General features: G+C 39.7%; 1 pseudogene; it reads right to left on the reverse strand.

Annotated features, from left to right (window-relative positions):
* LOC102434989 overlaps nt 1–14,980 on the reverse strand; it is a 43,523-nt pseudogene extending 28,543 nt beyond the window's left edge.
* Nucleotides 14,981–16,557: the final 1,577 nt, after the last annotated feature.

Raw genomic sequence — 16,557 nt, forward strand, 5'->3', positions numbered from 1 at the left:
TGCTTTAACACTTCATTGTAATATGTGGCATTAGAGCTCATTTTGGGAACTGGCACAATTTATTTTGCCTCCTTTAGAATTTTCTTCTTTTATGCCCCTTACCTGCAAATGCCACTATTTTTACTACACTGTGGGATTTCAGGACATTTTTTATACATAAGAAAAATATTTTCTTTTTACTTAAGTAAAAAGTATTTTAAAGGAGAATGAACTAATCTCTTTGACAGAGTGATTTAAGAACAGTTATGCCTGATAAAATAGTTGTATTACTTTTTATATCCACATCTTTTCAAGTTATATTGTTTTATGGTGAACAGCTTGGGAAACACAGGAATAAATTGCTGAAATAAATTTTGTTTACAAATTTAATATACACTTATCATTATTGAAAGAAATAATTTGTCTTCGGAAATAATACTGTCTAGGGCACAGAGGAGGAAAATCTCTTGACTAAAGTTAAGGTTTCTGAAACAGATGGATCATCAATATTTTATAATGTCTTTTTCATATTTAAGAGTCCAAATGCTTTATAAGTGTCAGCACAGTCTGCGTGAAATCTCTGTTAGGTAAGTGATAGGCACAGTTTAATAAGCCATTTCACAATTTGAAAACTGAGCAACCTGAAAGCTCATTTTCTGACTCTAATTTGTTGAGAAAAAATCCTTGCCAAGATGAATATTGATCAGAACGTGAGGAGGTACAGATCCATAATGGAGAACTGAGAAAAGACTCAAAAGAAGGTGATTGTGTTTGCTCCAGATAGATGATGCTTCTATGGGAGGGCCCTGAGTCAGAGACACCTGGGGTCTATTGAAATGTGATTTGTTGATCTAACCACAAGAGCTGGATTAGGTAGGTCTGCAGTGTAGCCTAATCATCTGCTGATGAAAGAAGCTATCCATGTGATACCTGTTACCGTGAAGTTTGAAAACCACTGCAATAAAGTGGTTAATGGCCAGGGTGCCTCTATTAAGTATTGGGTTTAGAAGATGAGGACATGACATGGGCATTGGAGCAGAGAAACAACAAGGGACTTATCTGCATCACCTAAGGTAAAGGCCAAGGCAAGTTTCTGGAGTGGCCATTATTTTCTCTCCATTTGTAAAGGAGAATGAGGTGAGGACTAAGGATGGAGAGTGTGGAGATGATCCTAAGATTGGAGATAGATGGCTTTGCACACTGACATAAGAGGAGGATGTGAGCAAAAACATACCCTATGCCATCTGAATTATGATCCTGTAGAAAGGTTAGCACCAGGGACACTTCCCTGAAGGGAAAATACCCAATGAGGGCTGGTAATCACTCAACCTCAGACTGTGTTAAGCATCACACAGGTTGCATGGATAAATAAGATGAGACTCTTTCTGAAGCCCCCAAAGTTGGAAGATATAAGGCTAAATCTAGAGTCTAACAGGATGTATTTCCACAGCAATTAAGTGTCAGGGCCTCACCTATCCAGGCTGAGAAGATTGATATAAATGGAGCCATTTCAAAATGGAGTCAAAGCTGCCATCCCAGAGGAATGGCTTTGTGTGTCTTACTTCTTGAACCATTAGAATGTTTGAACTGGGAAAAATCACCTTTGGACTGGGCCAAACCAACACTGTCTATAGACCATTGTTTGTAAAGCTAACAGGAGAGCTGGCCTCCTGACCACACAACTGATGATTTTGGACATTCTCTGATATCTAAAACCAGTAATGTGTAGCTAAGAAGTAATTTAGCTTAACACCAATGGAAATTCTTTTCTTCTATTTATATAATCACTTTCCTTCCTTTTCTCATGAAGACCTCTAGCTTTATCTCATATTTGGAAGATAATTTAGTTTTTTTACTGAATCTATGGCTCCCAATTGCTATTTTTTTTAACTCAAGCAAACACATGCTACTTCTCACTTAGTTTTTTGTTGTTGTTTTGTTTGTGTGTTTGTTTTTTAGGTTAGCAAAGCCTCATAAAGGAGGTGAGTTTGTGTATTTCAAAGTAAAAACCCAAGGATTTCTTTTTCTTTCTTTCTTTTTTTAAGATAGATCTTGAAAGGTGGTGCCTCAGACAAGGAGGAAGGGTTTAACTCTGAGAATTTGATTCAGATTTCTTGGCACCTCTGAGGGGACCCAGTGCATGGTTGGGAATGTCTCCCAGAGTCGCCCTGTGGTGGGAACTCCTCTAATGATGCCGCATGGAAAGGGACAGTGTCGGAAATGCTGTTCCCTCCCAGGGGCCTCCTGGGTCATTCAAGGATACAGCTGGTAGACAATAATAATCCTATTTTACCCTCTTAAATGCTAACACCCTTGTGAAGGGTAAAGTACTCAATCCATAGCAATTAACCTTTAATGAATCAAGGGGTAGAATTTTCTTGTAGAAACTACTGTTCAACTGGGCAACTGGGCAACCTTGGGCTGACACTGTGGCTTCACTGGCTTTTGAAGATTATTCAGAAAATCACAAACATCAGTTGTAGACAACTAACACCACCAAGTTGTCCTGTAGACATAGAGACTCAATGAATGTCACCCTTGTCTTTTACTAATTTGTGATGGTCATCATCTCATTATTACACAATGCCTGAGTTTGTTAACCATGACTTCTTGTCTCTGACGTGTTGGGTTACCTGTAGCTAGTGCAAAAGTCAGAATACATGTTAATCTCTTATATTCAAGCTGGCATATACATAACTGTCATATTCTTTTCTATGTTTTTATTCCCATATTGTTAAAAAACACTTTCCGTCAAGTACAGTTTTAATAAACAGCCCCAGAGCTCTGTTGAGAGTGATAGAATTTAGATTTGTTTCTACCTACATTAAGGAAATAGACTATTGTGACAATGTGATGTCTTCAAGGTAAAACAGCATAGTGTTCAGGTTTATTATAAACAACTAGAGGACCAGCGCACGATTAAATCATGTGTGTATAGGATCCCCTAGGCCTAGCCTGCCATCAGGGCCATGTCCACCACCCTTTGATGCCTCACATGCTCCATGGACGCTGCTGGCGCCCTACAAGGCTCTGCCAAGCTGCTGGTGCCCTGGGGGGTAGGCGGAGAGGGACCACAGACCCCTCCACCGCAGGCCTCATGAGCTCATTTGTGCCTGGCTGGTTCCCATTCCTCTCTCCCCAGTGTTGAGTGTCTGAGCCATTGGCTGCTCTGAACCCTTTGACTCTTTCCCTTAGTAATTGCTTTTATCTTCTGCCTCAATTCCTCTCCCAGCTTGCGCCCTCCCTCCCCCCCCACCCCCCCACACATGCCACCTCCCCTGGTGGGAGCACCTCAGCTTTCTACCTAGGGACCTGCTTGGCGCTCACCGCCCCTGCCCGCCTGGCACCCATCCCCAGTGCCCTCTTCGCTGCTTTGCTGAATGGCCCTGCCTGCCTGCCCCCTGCCTTGCTGCAATCGGAGCCTGTGGGCCATGGGAGGGAGAGGCGCTCCATGCACCTCCTGGTGACCAGTCTTTGGTCTTTACAGTGTTACAATCACTGGCTTTTTATATAGAGAGATTATACAAATTCCTTATCCACAATGAAATGTGGACACAATAGCTCAATAACATTAGCCTCTGCTGTTAGCCATGACAAGTAGTGGCGTGGGAAATTACTGTTGACCTCTCACAAGGGAAGTAAAAATAAAAGCAACACTCTAATTCACTACAGCCAAATAAACTTGTTACATTTTGTGTGTTTCTAAAGTTAATGAGATAGCTAACATTTCCTGCTATGCCAAGACAGACTTATAATAGGGAAATCTATAAAGGCTAAATCTAGAGTCTAACAGGATGTATTTCCACAGCAATTCAAACTTTCTTTTAATTAAAGTCATAGAGATTTGGGTTCCCAGTGTTCCAAAGAGCTCACATAAACAGAAAAGAATAATAGAAGAGGCAGAATGATGGAGAGAACTGCAGTATCACAAGTATTAGTTAAAGTGTTCCATATCAGGTAATAAGATGTGCTTCATCCTATTAAAAGACTAAAGCCAAGAGATAACCTATATAGAAATAGTATATAAAAGAACTATTAAAAAATGAAATATAACCAATAAAACATTGATAAAACTTAATCATCTGTCTTCTACATGGATAGCACCAACCCATGTAAACATTTAAACATAGATCAAAAGCTTGGGGGATGGCATTTTTATCCCAAGGGATGATGTAAGCTGGTTAGAAGAGGCCCATATATTATGTTTGAAGTAAGATCAAAAATAATTTTTATATATGCACTTTCAAAATTCACTCTGGTACTGCTGAGATATTAAGGAAATCTCTGAAGAAAGCAGCCAACATTTCTGGCTTTAGTTCAGGTGACCTAGTTTGGATCTAAGTACATGTATAACAGATGAAAAAGACAAAATGTGAAGGCAGTATTATAGTTGAGATTATTGTACACCCAAAACTCCACAAAATCAAATTTGTGGTTCCCATGGCAACTGTAACTCTGCCACACTTCACATTATAGTAATTACTGCAGTGAGAGCTCTATACTTACAGCTGTGAGATATTTGGGGCTGTAACTTCTTATCTATGGCTTGTGATACTTTCAGAAAAATTCTTATCTAGGGCTCTAGTTTTAAAGTTTGTATCTACTGAATGATGAATAATGTTGGCAAGTGTGAAAGAAATAGTTGAAAGATTCTTGTGGAAGAGAAGCCTGGAAAATTTGGTTTTATTTTTCAAATATATATAGTGTTTACTCTTTTTCACATAAAGGCACTTTGAGAGCACAGATTGGTAGTGTAAGAGGTTTTCTACCCAGTTACACAGAGTCTATATATAAATATGTTCATATAATACAGACACACATGCACGTGCCTACACTTAGAACCTGAAATGTAGTAAGCAATTTATATAACTTAAAATATTTATAAACAAAGATAACAACATTTTATAATGCTATAGAGTTCAATGAGAGATATAATAATTTTTATATCTTTTTAAAGAAGCTGGATATCATCTTTAGGAAGGTGGTGCTTGATTATGAAGTTAGGTCCCACACTTTGCCACCAACTAGATTATGACTTTGGCCAGTGTATGGACACTGTAAGCTTCTTATCCACCCACCATGATTCTTCTCTCACAGAATACCAAATGGGTTTGGATATACATCTTTCTCCAAGGGATCTCAAAGGAGAGTGATCCATTCCCAGCCAACATATTTTATCCTCTTTCCCTTAAGTGTTCTGATCTTGTAAGGTGACTCAGTTGTGGTCAATGAGAAATAAGGTCAATTTATAGGGGTAGTTCCTGGGAAAGGTCCTTTGACCCTAAATCATGGGACAGGAGGAGATAGTCTTCATCTGTGTACTGGGCATTGTCAAAGTTAGCTGGGTTGCCTAAACCAGCCTAGAAAAGCAGGTGGAAAGTCTTACCAACACCAAGAAAGTCAGAGGAGAGAGAGGAACAAAGCAGGATTCTTAAACACATCTGAGCCATATAAACATCTGGAAAACCTATTTTTCCTCTTGGTTTATCCATTATGGATGATATTAAATTCCTTATTTTTAAGTCAACTTAAGTAAGGGATTTTTATTATTGGCTGCCAAATTCATCCTTTCTGATATTATAAGTCATTAAACTCTCTGACTTTTAATTTCCTAATTTATTCTACATAAATAATAACACTGTCTTCCAGATAAATCAGAAAAATATTATGAACTAAAAAGTAAGTATATTGATATTTATGTATATATTTTATATGCTTAGTAGTGTGCTGGGGCCAGCTTGTACCAGCTCACAAGAGCCAATTTTCATTTTCTGAAACTTAGGAAGCTAGTTGAAATCACATCATTAGCTTAAATAAGTCATGATAAGATATTTATACAGTAGTGGCCCCTTATCCATGAGGTACATTTCAAGACCCCCAGTAGATTCCTGAAACTGCTTAGTACCAAATACTATATACTATATTTTTCCTATAGGTAGATACCTGTGATAAAGTATAATTTATAAATTAAGCACAGTAAGAGAATTACAATAATAGCTGATAATAAAATAGAGGGAGTTTGTGATTTCTTTTTGGCATATCTGAATTTTCAGCATCACTATTCTTTTTTTTAAATATATTTTTTTATTGATTTCAGATAGGAAGGGAGAGGGAGAGATAGAAACATCGATGATGAGAGAGAATCATGGATTGGCTGCCTCTTGCACGCCCCCTACTGGGGATCGAGCCCACAACCCAAGCATGTGCCCTTGACCAGAATAAAACCTGGGACGCTTTGGTCTGCAGGCCGATGCTCTATCTGCTGAGCCAAACCGGTTAGGGCAGCATCACTATTATTTTCTTTTCTTTTTTAAAATATATTTTATTGATTTTTTACAGAGAGGAAGGGAGAGGGATAGAGAGTTAGAAACATCGATCGGCTGCCTCCTGCACACTCCCTACTGGGGATGTGCCCGCAACCAAGGTACATGCCCTTGGCCAGAATCGAACCTGGGACCCTTAAGTCCACAGGCCGACGCTCTATCCACTGAGTCAAACCGGTTAGGGCAAGCAGCATCACTATTCTTATGCTTTGGGGCCATTAAGTAAAATAAGGGTCACTTGAACACAAGCACTGTGACACCAAGACAGTCCAACTGATAACTGCAATGGTTAATGGGCAGTAGCCTGTACAGTGTGACATGCTAGACAAAGGGGTGATTCATGTCTCAGGTGAGACATAGGAAAGACACGATATTTCATCATGCAGCTCCAAATAGATTCAATGTAAAACTTATGAATTGTTTATTTCTGTATTATTTTATTAAATCTATTTGGACTATGGTTGGACATGGGTAACAAATCAGGGGAAACAATCCCTTGGATAAGTGGGGAGTACTCTACTATGCATAAGGACTACATATCAAGGCTCTCCTGTACTTCAAAGAGCTGGCTGTTAACAATTTACCAGCATGCCATTATTCATATCTATCCTGGAAACAAAAGCAGAGGATCCCAGGATGTCTTGAATATCCCAAGAAAGAGATAATTTCTAGTTTTAATCCATACTTAGTTAATGGAGTAGTCAATTTTCTTCAGACATCTTCAATCTGTTCAGAAATTTCCTTCCTTTATATATTTTCCAGACCCTGACTCTAGATACCATGCTTTTGAGGAACACAGCCACTTGTGCCCAAGCCCAAAAGAAAACATGAATAATAAGTATAGGGAGTTCCCATCTTCATCTACATTCACCCACCAAATATATATTGAGATCCTCCTGCATCAGGCACTGTAGCAATGGGCTAAACATCTGGTGTAAGATTTAAAGCATATGATGCCTGTCCTCAGAAAATTCACTTTTCTGTTGTAAAACACAGGTAATGCATAAGTTGCCTTTGAAGAATAAAGATTTCAGACACCTAGTTAGAAATTGTCCAGGAAAAAAGATGGGCTATCTAGGTTAGGAAGAAGGCAAAGGAAGAGAGGTAAAGCAACCATCAACCATTTGAGAACTACTGTTACTCAGTTCTCCAGTGACCTGGGCATATATGACAGGTAATTGAGAGTAGAGAAAACCAACATCAGGAAGAAGTGGCCAACAGAACCAAATTTTACTTAGACATAAAGTGTAATAAAGAGTGAAAATTATCCACTGGATTTATTGTTTGGGGTATCGCTGTTGATCTCAGAGCAATTTGAGCAAAATAATGAGCATGGGTGTCTCATTGTAATGATAGAATAAATGGGAAGTTGCAATATATATATTACATACTATACCTGTCTGTGTTTGTATGTGTGTGTGAGAGGAGAGAGAAAGAGAGAGAGAGAGAGAGAGAGAGAGAGAGAGAGAGAGAGAGAGAGAGAGAGAAGATGAAGGAAAGGAGCCAAGAGATAAAGTTATAGAAGTAAGAGGAAATAATCAGTAGTATCAGAGGGAGTGATTTGAAGGGGGATGAAGGAATGTGAAAGGATCAATCTGAAACAAATGGAAGAATATCCTTTTATTCAGGATGCAAAAGAAAATTAGTAAATGTTGGTGTAGACATAAATATATTTGTAAATTCAGTTGAGAGGAGGGAAACCAGAGATAAAATCACTCAGGACAACATACAAATCTAGAATAGTAGAAAACCAACATAAAACTGAATTGAATGCATAAATGAACTATTTCCAACACAGATAGAGGGGGAGGCAGTGAAAGGAAAGGCAAAATGGCAGGGAAATAATAAAACATTTAATAGAAACTGGTGCCATAGAATCCAAGAAAAAAAAAGAATGTTAAAAAGGATAAGGATGGCATGGTCCACAGGTTAAAATGCTGCAGAAAAAAAAACAGAAGCTTTCATCAGAAAAACAACAACAAAAACCTTTAGAAGCTACTAGACAAGTGTGGAGAACTGGATATTAATGGGTGAGAAGAGAAGGGGACAATATTCTAGGGCAACTTAACATGTGTAAAAATAGACTTGTAGCCTAAGTTGGTAGACTTGTGGCCTATATCATGCTCCAGACCCTTCTTTCTCCCCCTGAGCCCTAACTTACTAGTAATAGCTAAGAGTCTTACCCTAACAGACAACACATTTACATTTCAACGAAGATGTCCAAAGAATTAGGGAGACAGAAATTTTGGGCAGGTCAGAGGAATATGACGTATTTTAGTTCTAAAATTCTACCAGGTGAGTGTCTATATACGTAAGTAAAGAAAACACTGGGCATATGGAACAGGCCTGCCTGTTCAGAATGCTTCATACTCAGGTGTATTTTTGTAGTTGCTAAAATAATTTTTTATTTTTGTATGGTGTTTTCTGATGGTCTCATGCTGGTTGTTTATTATTTAAAATGGTGTCTTCTATTTATTTAATCATTTCATAACTAGTAATTTATGTTCTTGACCTGACATTTTTATTAACTGAAATCATAGTAGAGTGAGGAGGAAAGGAGGACACTTATAATGGGTCTGTGTTCTTTTAGTCAACTCTCCCTCAAAGTTGCTTCTCTCCCTCCCCTCTCCTCCCTCCTTTCCCCTCCCCACCCTTCCCCTCCCCTCCTCTCTCCTCTCTTCCCTTCTTTCCCTTCTCTATAACATTTCTATGGATGCATATGAAGAAATGGAGATGTCTAACTAATCTTGTTGCACAAGCAATTTATTATTAAAGCTTGCATGGCTTTTTCAGACCTGCTGAGGTGAGGTGGAAATCACCACATCACTCTTTCAAATGTTACTTAATTCATTTTATTCAATCAATGAATATTTAATAAGTGCCTGCAATGAGCCAGGTACTGTGCTGGAGCAGCTGGAAAATAATGAGTAGAAAAATAGAACCTGCCCTTTTCACATAAAAAATGCAGCCTAGTAGGGGAAACAAATTGCCCAATATACAGATACAAAGATGTAAAAGGACATCATAGAATGCTTTGCAGTGGACACACACTGTGCTGGGATGGCTGTGATGACAGGTCTGAGTCAGTCTGAGGGGCAGGACAGGTTCCTTAGGACATGATGCATTTGGCAAGATGGGAAGAAAGAAGGCCTGGTGAGTACATGAGGAAGTTAGGGTGACTGGTATGAAGAGAGAAAAAAAAGAGTGATAGAAAGCGAGGCTCAGAGTTAGGCAGTGTCAGACTGAGGGGGAAATGTTTCTCTATTTCCAGTCTCTGTTAATCAGAAGTCAAAAACATAGAGCTCTGTACTAGAGAAAAGGTGTAAGAAAACAGAAGCCACATGTTCAACCTCACCAGAACTTTCTCCAGTGAAAATATTTTAGGTGTCTTAATGATTTCTTAGCCATGACACCCCATCTACTTCTCTTTTAAAATATTAAAAGCGGTTAAACTAAAGAAATCAGGTAAGCCAGTATTATTTTATATTTTCCCACATCCAAATTCTGCAAAAGCATCAACTTACACTTTGCAGAGAACTACTTAGAACATATTTTATTACTTAAATTAGGGGCCCTGTGCATGAATCCGTGCACCTTGAAAGGAAATGTGGGCCATGAGGCTGCAGTGGGCACAGGGGCAGGTCTCAGCCCATCCTCCATGCCCCTGCCCAGCCCCTCCCACCATGGCCCTGTCCCCCCACCCCAGTCCCATCTGCTGGCAGCCCTGCTCCCACCACCGCCTTTCACACTCACTGATGGTGACGGCCCCACTTGCACCACCTGACTGCACAGAGTGATTGGGTCTGGTGCCAGCAGTGGGTGCGAGCAGGGCCGGTGCCAGCAGTGGGTGCAAGCAGTGGCTGCTGCCCCAATCACTCCTCAGGAGCAAGGGGAGGTGGAGAAGCCCCAAAGGGTGATGGGGACCAGCAGCCACCACTTGCACCCACTGACGGCACCCAGCAATTGGGACTGGCGCTGGGCACCAGCTGCAGGTGCAAGCAGGGCTGGGGCCTGTACCAGCAGTGAGTGCGAGTGATGGTTCCAGTGCCAGCAGTGGGTGAGAGAGGTGGCTGCTGGCCCTAATCTCCCCTCAGAAGCAGGAGGAGGTAGAGAAGCCCCAAGGGGTGATCAGGGTTGGCAGCCACTACCCGCACCCACTGATGGCACTGAGTGATCAGGGCAGGCGTCGGACACTGGCAGTGGGTGTGAGCGATGGCTCCAGTGCCCGCAGTGGGTGTGAATGCTGGGCGGGACCACAGCATGCAGGAGCAAAGAATTTTCAGTAACCACCAGAGGTTCACCCCAATGACAGCAACCAGTGCCCCACCTTGGCCTGGTACCCTAGCTCACCTGCTCCACCAACCCGCCACAGCTGACGCCCACCATGTTCCACACTCTGCCACTTGCTGCCAACGCCCACCATGTTCCACATGCGCTCCCTGGCGGTCAGCGCACATCATAACGACCAGTTGTTTGGTTGTTCAGTTGTTCCACTGTTTGGTCTATTTGCATATTAGCCTTTTATTATATAGGATAATATGCAATCAGAGTCGGTCTCTCTCATTCAGTGTCATCTCTAACTGGCAGCCAAAACAGTTAAGCAACTATTCCACCGAAAAAAACCCTAACATTTAAGAATAAAAGAGTATCAATTGTACAATAATCATGCATTCATTAATTCATTCAGTTAATGAAAATATTAATATTGACTATGCTTTGGGCTCTATTCTTTATCTTAAAAGTAGAAAATGAACTTTTGATAGTTTTATTTTCATTAGCCACCTTATCAAGATCTGCCAGATTTGTTGTCCACTCAATTATAGCTTGTACCAAATTCCCTTCATGCCACTTCTAGTGAGACAGCAAGCTGATGGACACCAAGAAGACAGAAGCCAAAGCAGTTTAAGGAGATGCCCAGATGACTGAGTGCTTTGAATTGGACTGTTCTGAGATAAAATGGGGACAATTACAGGCAGCCCAGGGGGAATTAGTGGCTAATCAAGAACCCCAAGTATTTTAATGTATTAATCTAGGTACTGCCCTTGTCTCACTTTTGGAAAGGCCTTGGAAATAGTCTGCGTTCTGAGTGAACAACATTGTACAGGGGAGGGGAAAAGTAAACCAACCTTTTATATAGCATCAACCAGTAGGCCCAATTTCTAATAAATTTTCGCCAGATCCACCCCAGCATTACCTTTTTTTATTATAAGAAATGGGTTAAAAATAATATATGACTAATAGTTCAATTTAAAAGTCAAAAGGAAGAGATCCCAGGAACCAATACGATTTTAATGACACAGAAGGAAATGGCTATGTATCTATATAACTACTGCATTTTCTGGTTTCCTATACCCAATCAAGCCAAATCAAGTGTATGAAATTCGAGTTGTGGCTCTACTATAATAGTGTATTTGAATTTATCTACTTATTGTTCCAGCTGTGAGTAGCCTATATTCCAACATCTTTAATCCAGGCTATTGATTGGAGGACAGAAAAACTTAGCTTTTAATGGAATAAGTCACTTCTCTCCATGAAAATCTTATGGTACCTTAGTGTTAAATCTATCTTGGTTTTTATCCATAGGCAATAAAGACAAATCATGAATTCATCTTTTCTGACTGTCCTGAGAAAATGTGGATCTGTCTGTCCTCTGGATGCATTTAAAGTAGAGAATGTTGACATCTGCAGGGTAGTTTATGTGGAGCCATTCTTAAAGGCCAGGAAAGCCTTGAGTTACCTCTGCAAATCTGCTATGACAGTGACCTCCCCTGGTAAGCCTAATGGGAAACTACTTCTCTTTGCGCTGGCTTGTGTGAAAGGCAATAAGTTATGACACCTATAGTGATTCCAAAAATGGCATTGCTGCCCACTGAGTGCTGTTTTCTGTCTCTCTAAGAGGGTAGACTCTTGCCTTTGTGGTACTTTTCAGTAATGTAGAAAACTGCAAAGAGGCAAATGTTTACCAGGATTTCCCCTATCACGCATCACTGGCACTTGGCAAGATTATTTTTCTCCTACAGTAATGAAATATAATATTAAATACATATCTTCAAAATATAAAATGTGACCCTGGCTGGTGTGGCTCAGTTGGTTGGAGCATCAACCCATTCACCAAAAGGTCATGGGTTCAATTCCTGGTCAGACTTCATGTAGCAGGTGGCCAATCAATGTCTCTCTCTCTCTCCCTTCCTCTCTCTCTAAAATAAAAAAAAAAATTAAATTAAAAATCTGATAGAAATCACTTCTTATCTGGCTGTTTATTGAAACTTTTCATCTGGGTTCATTAATGATCTTTTAAAAAAAAATGATGGCAGATAAAATTGGAAATGGACCAACCCAAGGCAGAAAATGGAATGTCAATTTCCATGAAAAATAGGAGACATGAAATTAATGTCAAACAGAAAACAGTTTCAATGTCACAGATAATACCACTTAGCAGTTTATATCACCATAATCTAAAAGAACTGCAGATATAAGTGGACAGAATTGTTATTAAAAGAAAGACAAAGAGGCTGGCCAGTATGGCTCAGTGGTTGAGCATTGACCTTGAACCAGGAAGTCACAGTTCAATTCCTGGTGAGGTTACATGCCCATGTTGTGGGCTCAATCCACTCTGGGGCATGTAGGAGGCAACCAATCAATGATTCTCTTCTTATCATTGATGTTTCTGTCTCTTTCCTTACTCTCTGAAATCAATAAAAAAAATATATTTAAAAAAAGACAAAGAAAAATATTAGGAAAAATAAACACATTTTTCACTCTATAGTCTGTATTTGACTATAAGTATCCTATCTAATAATAGACAAACATGGTAATTGACAGTACCTTCACTACACCTCCCATTGGCTAATCAGCACTATATGCAAATTAACCGCCAACAAAGATGGCGGCTAATTTGCATACTGCAGGCAGGGTGGGACAGCACGAGCTACCAGCGTGCCGCCATCCAGGGCAGGCCCAGCCCCGCCTTGCCCAGAAGCCCCAGAAGCCAGCCCAGCCTTGCCACCCGGGACCTGATCGGGTCCTGGGCAGCAAGGCAGGCTGGACCCAGAAGCCCCAGAAGCCAAGACAGATTATGAGGGTGAATCAAAAACAAAACCCACTTTAAATATAAAGACACATATATATTAAAAGTAAATGAATTAAGCTGCAACCTGTTTTGCTCAGTGCATAAAGCATTAGCCCGTGGACTGAAGGGTCCCAGGTTCGATTCCAGTCAAGGGCATGTACCTCAGTTGCTGGCTTGATCCCCAGTCCCTATCAAAGCATGTTCAGGAGGCAACCAATGAATGTGTCTCTCCCTTTCCCTTCACTCTCTCTAAAATTCAATGGAAAAATATCCTTGGGTGAAGATTAATAAAAACAAAGTAAATGGATTAAGTAACATTAAAGAGATTATAAGAAAAATATGTTCCAAATTTTGTTAGTTGTATAATGGTTATGTTTAAATTATTAACACCTAAGAAATTGGGTGAAGGGTACATATAATATGCTGTAGTATTTTATAGTTTTTTTACATGTATGAGATTATTTCAAATTAAAATATTAAAAAATTAAAAATTAATAAAATACTAATTGAAATGTATTTGCATTACATGAAAAATCTCCTAATTGCTTCTAGCATAATTTATTAAACTGTGCTAAAATTTACAAGGGTTCAATTAAAAATATCTTAATTCTAAATGATATAATAGAAAATATATAATAGTGCAGTTATAAGCACTTATCTGAAAATAAAAATTTAAAGAAGTGAATTTAAAGAAGGATTAGCCAAAGAAAATATATGCACAACCCATGGACACAGACAACAGTATGGTGATGGCCAGAGAGAAGTGGGGGGCAAGAGCTTGGTAGAGGGGGCAAAAGGGGGGAAATAGGGACATCCTATATAATAACAATAAAAAGCTAATATGCACATTGACTGAACGGCAGAATAACCGGTTGCTATGATGTGCACTGGCCACAAGGGGGCAGATGCTCAATGCAGGAGCTGCCCCCTGGTGGTCAGTGCACTTCCATATGGAGAGTGCCACTCAGCCAGAAGCTGGCTCATGGCTGGCCAGCGCAGTGGTGGTGGCAGGAGCCTCTCCCACCTCCGTGGCAGCACTAAGAATGCCCAACTAACGGTTTAGACCAGATCCCTTGGGGGCCTAAGCCTTTAGTTAGGCATCCCTCAAGGGCTCCCTGGCTGCCAGAAGGATGTCTGACTGCAAGCTTAGGCCTGATCCCCTGGGGAGTGGGCCTAAGTTGACAGGTGGACATCCCCAAGGGGTCCTAGACTGTGAATGGGCACAGGCCGGGCTGAGGGACGCCCCCCTGAGTGCACAAATTTTTGTGCACCAGGCCTCTAGTCTACATATATAAAAGCCTAAGCGACCTGACAACTGGCTGGTAGCTATAACATGCACTGACCACCAGGGAGTAGATGCTCTGACTGGTAGGTTAGGTTGCTGCTGGGGTCCTGTCAGCCCCCAATCTGTTTCATCCGCATCCCAGACCCAGACAGAAGGGAGAAGGGAATATACCTGAAGACCAACTATTGGCACAATGTACCTCTGAAGCTGAAAGAAGCTGGCATCGTTGACAAAATGTATCCGAAGACCAATTATTGGCACAACATACCTCTGCAGCCTAAAGAAAGCAGCATCATTGACAGAATGTATCTGAAGAACAGTCATCGACAAGTACTACCAATACTGGTAGGAAGTGACTTCACAGCAAAAATGAAGTAAATGAGGATGCAATTATTGAACATAGTTGTGGTGGAATGACTATTACATGTAAATTTTGTCTATCACTAAATTTCCCCAATGGAAAATCATCTGATAGAAAATTTACTCGATGTTGTAGCAAAGATAAAGTTTGTCCAAATGATATACATTTTCCAGAATTCCCGGCATATTAAAAAAAATTAATGATAAATGAAGATTCTATCAGTAAAAATTTCATGGAGAATATTTGTTCAATAAATAGTTCTTTTGCTTTTGCTTCAATGGGTGCAAATATTGCATCACCATCAGGATATGGGCCATACTGTTTTAGAATACTCAGACAAGTTTATCACCGTTACTGGAACTTTACATCTTTCAGATGGTGTTTCTCAGAAGTTTGCTCAACTCTATATTTTAGATACAGCTGAAGCAATGAATAAAAGATTAGCAATGTCAGAAACCAAAGTTGCTCAAAAAGACTCATGATCAACATCAACAACCTCATGAATGAAATAAATAAACTAACAAAATCATACAAGATGCTACATGAGGTAGAAAAGGAAGCCCAATCTGAAGCAGCAATGAAAGGTATTGCTCCCATGGAAGTAACAATAGCAATTAAATATGATCATAACAGTGATCCAGGTAGATATAATTATCCCTTTGTAACCAAAGTTGCCATCATATTCAGATACAAAGATGGAGAACCTCCTATCGAAAGGGACTTGCTCATTCATTGTAAACCAGATCCCAATAATCTGAATACCACCAAAATGAAACAAATCAGTATCCTGTGTTCTGCATGAGATGCAATGACGCATCCTATTCTTTTTCCACATGGTGAAAAAGGCAGGGGAATGGATATTGCATTAAGACTCAGAGATGAGAGTGTAATTGACAATTATACTAGATTAAATGTAAGTCACAAAAATGCACTGTTTTGGATTTCATCTCTCTGTCCAGGACATGTTCAATCCTATTTTAAATGCAGGAAAATTAAATCAACAGTATATTGTTGATTCATATTTAAAAATGGAAGACAATCGAATAAATTTCATTAAAGCAAATCAATCTAAGTTGAGAGTTGAAAAATATAGTAGTTTGATGGATTATCTCAAATCTAGATCTGAAAATGACAATGTGCCTATTGGTAAAATGATAATACTTCCATCATCTTTTAAGGACAGTCCCAGAAATATGCAGCAGCGATATCAGGATGCTATGGCAATTGTAACGAAGTATGGCAAGCCCGATTTATTCATAACCATGATATGCAACCCCAAATGGGCAGATATAAACAATTTAAAATGCTGGCAAAATGTTGAAAACAAACCTGACTTAGTAGCCATGCTCTTTAAGCTGAATGCTCTTTTAAATGATATATGTAAAATTAATTTATTTGGCAAACTAATAGCTAAAATTCATGTCATCGAATTTCAGAAATGTGACTGCCTCACACTTACATATTATTGATATTAGATCGTGAATCCAAATTACAAACAGAAGATGACATTGACTGTATGATTAAGAAATTCTGGATGAAG

Source organism: Myotis lucifugus, unplaced genomic scaffold (genome assembly GCF_000147115.1).
Source record: "Myotis lucifugus unplaced genomic scaffold, Myoluc2.0 scaffold_21, whole genome shotgun sequence".
Lineage (NCBI taxonomy): Eukaryota > Metazoa > Chordata > Mammalia > Chiroptera > Vespertilionidae > Myotis > Myotis lucifugus.